At 42.6% G+C, this 11068-nt stretch overlaps 1 long non-coding RNA gene across 2 annotated transcripts; it reads left to right on the top strand.

The window, feature by feature from the left end:
* The first annotated feature begins 633 nt into the window (after positions 1 to 633).
* Positions 634 to 6812, top strand: LOC142777460 (uncharacterized). Of its 2 annotated transcripts, XR_012888107.1 has the most exons (4): positions 634 to 1040; positions 1107 to 1170; positions 2582 to 2675; positions 6713 to 6812. It is a non-coding gene; the product is annotated as an uncharacterized LOC142777460 (long non-coding RNA). The 2 variants fall into 2 exon arrangements; XR_012888106.1 differs by having other exon boundaries at positions 634 to 1170.
* Positions 6813 to 11068: the final 4256 nt, after the last annotated feature.

Here is an 11068-nt window from a genome sequence, read left to right on the forward strand (position 1 = left end):
AACGCTAGCTGTCGCGCAGAGACAGCGGCGTAAGTAAAAAAAAAACAAGAGAGGGTATGGAAAGGAATCCCCTGTTGATCTCGGGGAGGAGGTGGAGAGCAGGCATACAGTCATATTGATCTACGTATGCCTCGCCGAAAAAAAAATTCGCAAAAAAGGCGTGGGGAGGGGGGAGGGCAGAAGTGGGTAACGGACTTGGTGTGCCAGCCCTTGGCTACGCCACTGCATAGAGACGTAAAGGAACGGATACCCGGTCAGATACCTTTCTTCTCTGTAGAGCTGGAATGCATGCTACTCATTCTTTTCTGCACACGAACAAAGCCGCAGCTGCAAAAGCATTGCCCTTGAGATCTGTACTTATTGACCTTGTGTTGCAGAGACTCAGAGATGACCATCGCTTTTGACATGAGTTGTGAAACCTTTTTTGTTATGCAAAACAAAAGACATACAACTGCATAACTACATATATTGAAAAATAATAATTAGGAAAACTTCATTTGGCTTGAAAAGTTTTGAATACACTTCATTGTTATTGTAAAAGATTTGTATAGTGACACGTTAGTTCTGCCACCTGCACACTTATTTTTGTTAGGACTGTAAATCAGAAGTTGCAACAGGCCTCGTTGTACTGCGGGCTCACTACCAGCTTCACGCAAGAACATGTGCTGCAAGTCCGCGGTTACATAATTGCCGTGTCGATAGATATAACGCGCACTGTGTACTTATCCTCCTTTGGAATTCGTGTATGGGATAGTTTCCGCGTGTCGGGAAGTTCTGCAGCATTGATCGAGTGGCGGACGATGACTCGCCGTACGTTGCCGCTGCAAACAGCCATATCGGACGCACGCCTTGTGTTCGCTCTGAAAAGTGACTTCTTCCTCCATTTATCGATTACTCGTATTGTACGCGTGATTCAATGTCGAGTGTACTTCCGAAGACAATCCACGGCCCCTGCTGTGACAAGCAGTGACTGATGTTATGCGAGATCGTGAACTTTTTGATGGGTGACTGAAGAGTGCTCAGCCAATGTTAAAACTTCGGTATGTTGAAGAAAGTCGCTGAACTACGTAACTGGGTTACTTCATTGCGTGACAAATGGTATGCAGGAAGCGGTGTCCCGGGCGGCTTGTTGGCACAGCGAGGATGACGAACCAGAGACCCGATAGGCAGGTATGTTTTGAGGTGGCTTATTTTATATCACCGTAAGAAACAGTCGCTGTGTGCGTTGATTGCATGTTTTAAAGATTAGCGTTGCGCTACGTGATCTATTCTTCAGTCATGCAAGCCTCTTGTCGTGCTGTTATTCTTTGGCTGTTTACTGCACGAGATTATCCTTTGATCCCTTGTCGCCCTATAAAAGTGTCTTGCTTTTAAACATGCTGGTGTCGCGAGAGCAGCTCATGTTCACCCAACTCGATAGTTTGAGCGTTTTTACGCGCAAAACAATCACACGACTAGGCACATAGATAGAAAAACGCACAGCCCTGTCAAGCACACACGAAGGATGTTTTCGGGGCTGCTCTCCGAATCGTTGTGCCAAAAAGCTATGTAATTTCTCTGTGGTTAGAATTTCACCCTAGCTGCCTTATAAATATTTTAAGAGAGCTAACTTGAAGAATACGTATTTCAGTAATATACACTATGTGCTGAAACTAAGAGTAGTACACTCCTACCACAGCCTTGAAGATATGTCGATATCAAGTGTTGGTAGAAAAATATATGAATTCGATTTAGTTAATTATTCTAGTACAAGACAGCCTTTGTTGCAATAGTTGTGTGAACTTTTGTTAGCTATATAAATCTTTGTTTTCTACTTGAAGCCTACCAGGTGCTCCAACACAAATAACTTACAATGTGCTCATGAATTATAATTGTTGCTTGATTGTGTGGTGCTTCAAGTTGCATTTTCGTGCTTTCTTTTTTTACATTAGTGTTGTACTGACATCGGCTACTTGCTTGTGTTACGAGGATGTAAACCTATGTGTAGCATTCAGGGATTTAGTATTTATTTTGTTTTGTGAGGCAGTAAATTAGAAGCAAAAAGATCTCATTTGTATGTTTTCAGATGTTGACAGAAAGTTTCCGAATATTAATATTTTTGCAAAGGGCTTATGTAATAAAAGAACTCCTACAGATAGCTTGTGTGAACTAAAGTCAAACTACAAGGGAGTTAGCTTCAGAGTACCAACAGTTTGTTTCCTGAATAGCTTACATTTATGATGTAATACAATGAGTATGGCTCGCTCTTACACACTCACTGTGCGCATGAACCATGCACTCTTTGCAAATATTGTTTTCATCATTTAGATCACCCATACACATGTGCATGCTCTGCATAGTGTTATTACGTAGTTTTGTGAATGCGAAACATTCAGTGGCACTCTGTCAATTGTCAGCAAGAAGGGGCTAGTTCAATATTACCTGTTTTGATTGTGCCATGATCCCTTTATTCAAGGATTTACCCTTTAATGTATCAGTATACACTTTGCTAAGACATGTTTGGTACTCGCTATCTATGTGTGATATAATGTTTGTTGTGTGTGAAAGTAATCTTTTGTGGTATCTTTTATGTATGTATCAGCAATGGCAGCTTTTCATGGTCCTGACACAGAGGACAGGCTGCAGTGCACGATTGGAGCGGTCTTCCTGCAAGCCCTAACGAGCCTTATTAAGTGGTAGGCATTTCTTTTTGTTACCACAGAGCGATAGTTCAGACACATAGCACCTATTGAGGTATAGCATACACTGTCGTTTAGCTTAGGTGTGGGAAGCCTATGTCCTGAACTTAAGTGCAGTATTCCTTTGACATGGATGGAACATGCATCATTTGGTTTGTAATCCTTGAACATGGAATGTTGTCACAGCCAACGTTGTGACACTTGGAGGCGTCTTGATATTGGGAACAGCTTTTCCTTGTCACTGCTGTCTTGACCAAGGCAAGAGTTCTTGTTAAAGGGTTGCAGAAAAGAAAACATTCAGCATTGTTTGTTAAGCATTAGGCAATATTTAGCTCAATATAACACAAGGATGAGACCGGTGCTTTTCAAACAAAATGGGTTTTTGCAACGGAAGCACAAAACTTCACGGCCTGAGGCTCACCCTGTATTTTTTAGTGCTTCAGTTGCAATTAACCATTTCATATAAAGTTAGGGCACGTGCTGCATTCTCTCTCATGGTCTTTATGTTACATTATGCTAAATATCACATAAGTTGGGAAGTTGGCTGCAGGGACATTTCCCCTTATAGGATTTGTTGGTCTTTTTAAGTTTCTTCTATCAACATATATTTTGTTTGGACTGCCATGAAGCTGTGTGCAATGAAATCTTACTTATAATCATGTTTCGCTTATTGTCTTGATGACTGCTTTTACCATAAATGTTTTTTTGGTGGAAATAAAAGAATTTTCTAAGTTTTTTTTTTTTTACAAATAGAAGTGTCATTCATTTTTAGTGCTTTATAAAGGGACAGCAGTTAACATTGAAGCCTAAAAATTTAATGAACTTAAATAAACACACTTTTGCTATGTGCACATTCTGCCACAAGAATTTGGCGAATTCATGTTTAAGGAAGTTACAGGGCTTGTTGTTTCAGCTGGTTTTCAAATTTTCACGTGGATGAGTAGGTTTGTGGTATTTTTATAAGTTGTAGTGCAATCTTGTTTTAAGTAACAACGTGCAACATGCAAGTACCTATTCCTTTCTAACAAAGCCTTCTCAGATAATCATTATGCCTAAGAGTTTGATCATCTGAATTAGGGACAGCTTTTTTTGGGAGGCAGCACATACTTATATTTCATCACATTGTTTCAAACATGTTCCCACTACAATCTATGAAAATACCATGAATGTGTTTATGTAACACAGCTCACAAGACATGGAGGCCTATCATACAGAGAACTGTAATCTGTGTGATAGTGCCTTGAATAGCCTTGTTGGACTGCAAAGTCAAATTGTTGAATGAATTCATGCTCTTCTGGAAGTACAGTACTCGCGGATTGAAACAAGACACACGAAGTGTGTGGCCGGCGGTACATGTGCTGTCGCTTGTGGGTGCGTGTAGAACCAATGTGTTGCGTTGTGGTTTAGGGCGATAGGGGGAAGACCTCTGGAGCAGGACTACTCTTTCCGATCGCCAAATTGTCGGGCTGTAGTGCACCACGTGTACACTGCTAGGGCAGTGCTGCAAGGCTCACACACATTCGCATGTCGACCAAACTGGCTTGCCGGTGCGCACCACTTTTATTGCCACGCCAGCAGACGACCCTCTCATTCTGCGTGCATAGGCAATGCAGTACGCATGCTGTGCAAGTAAGACGCAGGATTCAGTTAGTAGATTGTGCCTTGTGTGCGTTTGTAGACATGATAAACATCTGCACAAAAGCACAAAAAGTTTACTTCGTGGTTTCTGTCTCGAAAAAAAAATGTGTGGCATGCTTTACTTCATGCAACATGGAAATCATATCATGTATTAGTGTTGTTAGGGCAAACTGTGGCCTATTGTTGAATAAAAATGCGAGAAGCTCTCTCGTTCTTCCATGGCTGACAGCTCTACAAATGCTTGCCAAGCAGAATAGCTGCACTATTCATTGCTCGGGGCGAGACAACTAAGTACTAAGTCATTTTTGATGCTGCATGGAAACAGGCCCGTGGCTGGTGCTTTTCTTTTTCGTCATGACAAAAAGCTTGAAAAACTTTTTATGCTTTTGTGCAGCTATTTATCATGTTAACGAGCGCATTTCAGGCACGACATCTTAGCGGTATCCAATTTCTTACTTGCGCAGCCTACGTGCCCCATCGTCAAAGGGTGCCGATCGAAAGCGTTGTCTGCTTGCATCACAATATAAATGGTTTGCACCGTCTCCATCATTTCGGGCTGCATGCATGCAAAAATGCGCTAGCCTTGCAGCGCCACGCCGGCAGTTTGCACTTTCTGAACTAAATGCCAACTCTATAGCGACCGGAATGAGTAAGCCTGCTCCGTAGCTGTTTTTGCCCTCACTCTATACAACAGTGTGACATCCTGGTTCCGCGAGCACCCATGAGTGGCGGCACATGCATTAGTAGGCACACGCTACGAATGTCCTGTTTCAATCCGTCAGTACTGTACGTATATGTTGACCTTACTGGGCATGTTGGTACATACTTGGGAGGAAATAGGAGTGCAAGCAAATACATGGACTGCTGCATTCTTTATTCTTTCTGTGTCGGCGTCTTAGCTCATGATGCTATTCACTCCTGAGTGTACATTTTATTTCCTCGCTGAGCTCATACATACACTACAGATTGTATTATTTCTGTGACGTGTGGGTTCAGGCGATATTTTTGGCATCTGCATGGTCTAAAATAGTCATGAGTTCAACACTGTGCTCTTTCCTTAAATACTGGATTAATGCAAGTGTTTGGTAAGGTTGGTAATTCATCACCTAGAAACTTTTCTAAGGTACGGCAAAATATCAACAGAGAAAAGGGAGACGACACAAAGTAGTGCTACTTCGTGTTGCCGCCCTTATGATTGTGCACGTTTTTCCTGCTGTTGAAATTTTTCTTTGGAAAGAGTTCCTATCCTTGTCCTATCAAAACGTCCAGCAAGTTCCAACACACCCGTGTGAATTCTTGTGCTTGTTATAATGACCAGCGGTCAATTTCATAATTTGCAATACTGGCTAGTGAACATGGGCATTTGTGCACTCTAAAGCATGGAGCTAGGTAAAAATATTTCCTTTTTTATAAAACTTTGGTCAGCTCTTCAAGGTACATAAATAACGTATTTTTAGCTATTGAATAATATGAAAAAGTAATCAAGGGTACAAAAATGTTTTTCTTGCTTGCTCCAATCTGTTGTTTGTAGAAAGATTTATAGAAACGACCTGTAATATGTTACAACATGCATATCTGTGTAATATACTGTAGGTTACAAATAGCACAATTTTTTAATTGTTTTCACTAGAGTTGTGTAGCTGTATTACCTAGACGTAGCTCTGCATTCCATGTGCCTGTTTGTTGCTCAATTTCACCTTGCACATAGGCGTGCGCATAGGAGTGGGGGGCAGCCCCCCTCTCTCACAACTTGTTACCTAAGACGGGGGCTTCCAAATTGGAAGCTTACTTAACTAAGTAAGGGGGAGTGGCGTGGTGAACCTCCCCGCCACCCAAGTGTAGGGAAACCCTGCACACGCCTATGACTTTGCATCTCTGAGCATGAGCCCTCAATAGTTCTCAGTTAAAGAGGAATTTTAACATGGAAGTTTCGTGTAAAACAAAGTTGTGGAATAAACCCAAATGTGTTTCGATTCTGAATAAATTCTGTATTTCGATTCTGAATAAATTCTGAAAATTCAAAAAAAAAACCCACTGTTGCATGCCGCAGTCATGCATTTGGTGCCATTGGAATAGTGAAAGGAGGTTATTCTGCAATATTGCCTTATAGAAGCTGACTCTGCTGATTACTCTGTTCGTGATAGCTGGCTTCTCTCCAATTATTGATATATCGGCAGCCCTTTGAACTAATGTATAGTGGTTAGTTGTTTTTTCAACGCAGCATGAAGTCAAGGCTATGTGGTTCGACATTGAATCCAGATGGATTATTTAATATATCTGATAAATATATATCACTATTTAGGAAAGGCATGACTCATCAATTGCAATGTCTATTCATGTGCTGCGCTAAAATGTATGGTTCAGTGCCTTCTAAGTTTTAATGTTCTCTCTTGCAGGTTTTAAATACAGCAGTGGTGCCACCACGACGAAGCTACAAGAGACCCTATCATCAGTGCAAAGTTGAAAATTGAATACAAATGCAGTTATTCCTCGAAATGTCTCATTTGGTGTTTCTTTGTTTGTTTGTAATTATAAAACAGCACTTTCGCAAGAATTGTAAGCAAGGACGAACTAGCTCCATTTATTGTCCTATCGGAACTGAATTGCTTGACAATGTAATGTGTGTTTTCAAATGTAGGCATTATATACTTGCAGCATTATTTATCGGCCTCGAAAGATTCTGACATGTCAAAAACAATGATCTGTTTGTTGCTCGAAATGGTGTGATGTTATTTCCTTTACAATCCTGTAATGCGTGCACACTTTCATATTAATAATGAAGCGATTTATTAATCCGCTTTTCAGATAATGTTCTGTTGATCGCATAGGGCCTTAGTCTACAATTGACGTTTGATGTCAACCTAATGCATATGCTCGATGGCACTTCACTAGACAACGGCCATCAGAAACTCTGATGTCAGGACTCTATAGACTAACGCTAGCCAATGGTCATCAGAAACTCTCATGTCGGGCCTCTATAGACTTACGCTAGACTATAGTCATCAGAAACTCTAATGTCATAACTCTATAGACTAACGGTGGCCAATTACTTCTAGACTCACATTAGGTGTGTATTAGGAAAGCGCATTAGACTGACATTAGACAGTGTAATGATTGTGATGTTGAATGACATTACCCTGTTTATAAATGTACATTAAATTTTTTCGTAAGGCTGCGCCCATCTTAAAACTCTCAAAGGTGACTTAAAACTCTCAAAGGCTTCGGAAAAACTAGAATCGGCGACTTGCGGAGGTAAGGCCGCTGCCAACTTGAAAGAAAACAACCTCTAGTGCCGATTTCCAAATGTGATGATGGACACAAAACTGTGCGGAAACGGTAATGTCGCTTCTAATTTGTCAGTACTTAAAGACGGCTACGAAACGAATGCTTTGGCAGACACAGGCGTAGACTATTCTGTCATGAGTAGGCGACTTGCCAGATTGCTGAAAAAAGTACTGACCCCTTGGATAAGACCGCAAGTGCGAACCGCCGGGGGACACCGTAACGATCCGGCAGGCATGTGTATAGAGTCGGAATACGTGGCTTCACCTACGTCACCAGCTTCATTATCCAATCGGAGTGTTCAAGAGATGTTTTATTGGAATGGACTTGTTGCAGGCCAACGGCGCAGTGATAAACTTGCAGCAAAACGTGCGTCTCGTTCTCGACAAAACACGTCATCGCGACATTCGAGAGTGAAAAACGATTCGATTCGCTCCTGATAGCGGCCGACGATGTAACAGTACCTCCAAGATCCATCATCGTTGTCACCGTAAGAAGCAATGCATACAACGACCATGAAGAAATGGCAGAAAGCAATACTGGGTTATTAGCACGACCTACTGTACTCCTGACCTGTCCAGCTGGCGGCGGTCTATGGAGCTGCCTGCGCCGGCTCGGATTCCGAACTTTGCCGCCTAGGGGGCGCTTGAGTTACCCCAGCTGAGCGCCGGTGGATGCATGAAAATGCATGGGTTGCCGCTGGTTAGGGAAGAGTTTCATCACGCATTGAGTAAATGTGGCGACAATCTTGAATCATTTTATTTTATGTGACTTTGAGAATATTTTTTTCTATTTTAGTTGACATTTCAGTGCATTATTTCTCAAATAGAATCGCAAATCAGGTTCAAACACATGTATCAGCGTGCAAAACAAGAAAGAATGACGATGGAGACAGGTTGTAAAAAGCGCTGACCCCAAAATGTTTATTTAACTTATGATACCAGCTATATGTGTATACAATGGTAGACTTGTTGCCTTTGGAGTACACTCAGCTGGCTTGCATTTACTGTCTGGGCAAGAAAAAGAGAGGACTATGACATTTGACAGTGTCCGCGGCATCCGGTGCGCATGGAAAACTACCAAATACAGAAAATTTGGCGCATAAATACCTTCGTCTCAAATGCAAATGTAGATCGCATGTACATGAATAATCAAAAAGACACTCTGCAACTGTTTTGAAACGAAACAGCGCTTAAAATCATTTATTCAAGTCAAATTCTTCATACCATGGGTGTGTTTCAAAACCTAGTTGCATAGCCACATGTAGTGACATGGTTTCCATATGTACACTCTTGTCATCTTTTTTTTTTTTTGCTAATAAACAGTTGTGTGTATAGCGCGTCGTCGTTTACTTTTTTTGGGGTTGTCGTTTTTTTTTGCGCTAATATGCGTTTCAGCCTGTCTTGCACCACCAACCAGACCAGCAACTCACTCTTTTAGAGACACGTAGCTTTTTACAACACAGAAATCACCTTGATCCATTTTTCATGGACCTCGGTCACTGGAAACTCATTAAAAGTCACATCAGGAGTCTTCCCTTGCCTTGATTCGCATAAAGGCACGCAGCACACCACCATCGTGATGGTTAATTTGCCCCAAGAAACCTCGCTTCGCTGGGTACAAACAGCACCGACCTGCACGCTTCTCTGGCAGCTCGGCATGAGCAGACGGTAGCAAAAGATCGTCATTATTTTTTTAAGTTTATCAAAAAACAGGCTGTCCTTCATTTTAATCGTCAAGAGTGTATGCACGCGTAAAAATGTCTGCTTTATTTTATCTCCTTCTTTTTTGATTGGTGCCGCTCGCTATCTCCACCTGTGGCGGACGGCGCAACAACCTGACATTTTGCATGGCCTCCGATATGGTCGTGCAGATCTCTAATAACTGTCGACTCAGCCCGAGCCATTCGTCAGGCATCCTAATATAGGAGGCGATGCCCAGACGAACGTACGGCACCGCACGAGAGCACAGAAAACGTCACCGGTGCCGCCAGCCGAGACGCCAAATGATATGCCTGTTGTGTTTTTAAAAAATGGTTAACAATGCATTGATTGATTGATTTGATTGATATGTGGGGTTTAACGTCCCAAAACCACCATATGATTATGAGAGACGCCGTAGTGGAGGGCTCCGGAAATTTCGACCACCTGGGGTGCTTTAACATACACCCAAATCTGAGCACACGGGCCTACAACATTATGGCTAACAATGGAGAGTACAAGGTACTCTACAATTGGAGAGCTCAAAGCCGTCCCGTGGGCCTCATACCTCAAGAGGGCTCCTCATTTGGGGGGGGGGGGGGAATTAGGAAAAGGGCGTAACGATTTAGAGTACTGGGTACTCTACTATGGGAGAGCGTAAAGCCTTCCCGTGATTCTTGCCGCCACTATTTGTCAGTCAGCGCTTCAGATATATGTGGCAGCTTTATACAATTGTTAGTGTGTACGTGGAGGCTGCTGATTTCCTTTGCGGACTTGGCGAGCGTAGCGGAATGCGGCCTTCATAGGTGCGCTGGACGCTTGCTCAGTTCTATATGCAGTTTTCTGACGACTGGTGCTTTCTTGACGGTATGCTTGCCGGCAATCAGCCGTTTCTGATACGGCAGTCTCATCTTTTATCGCGGTCACTAATTTTCTGTAGCTACGTTTCATGTTGTCTCAATATGAATGATGCGACCACCGTTGTTTCTTGTAGCAACTGACGTTTTGAGCTGCTACGCTCGTGCATTGGATTGGATTGGATAAACTTTGATTTGGTCCTCCGAAACACAGATCACTGTGTTGCGGGCAGCTCCCACGTGAACGCTCGTGCATGAATGTCCAATTGCTGGCATGGAGAAAGATAGCAGTTGGGATGAAAAATTAGTTTACGAGAAAGAAAGAGAGATAAAGGAAAAAAGAAAATTAGTAGCTCACACACGCACACGCCAAGCTTCCTTTCCTCCCTTTTCCCTGGAGTGATAGGGCTCCTGAATGTTTTCTATATGATGTGACATGCTGTATTGAAAGCGTGGAGATCTGTGGATGATAACGAATACAACCCCCAAGCCATTGAGTTCTGAGTTCAATAAAATTGTATAGTCCTTGTATTGATCTATTTGCAAGCCAGCTTTCTGGTTACGTGGCTCCCCCAAATATATATATATATTGTTACGGGAAAGATTTATTCACCGAGAGCTGGTCTTGCTAACGGCTTAGAGAGCGCACAGTCAAGCAGGCCAACGGGAGAAACTTCAGAGTCCAACCCACTACAACCACGTTGTCGTCTTCTTCATTTGGGTGCCAACTCAGCTGTGTCGGTGCGACAGTTCCATACACGTATCATCACCCCGGCCCGTAAGGCACCGTCTCGGTGCATGTTAAGTGAGCGAGTCGGCGTTGTAGGGCTTGAGACGAGAAACGTGGACCACTTCCGTTCTGGGAGCAGCAGCTGATGAGTTTGTGGTAGCGACAATCTCGTAGGTCACAGGT

The sequence above is a fragment of the Rhipicephalus microplus genome, chromosome X (genome assembly GCF_043290135.1).
Source record: "Rhipicephalus microplus isolate Deutch F79 chromosome X, USDA_Rmic, whole genome shotgun sequence".
NCBI lineage: Eukaryota > Metazoa > Arthropoda > Arachnida > Ixodida > Ixodidae > Rhipicephalus > Rhipicephalus microplus.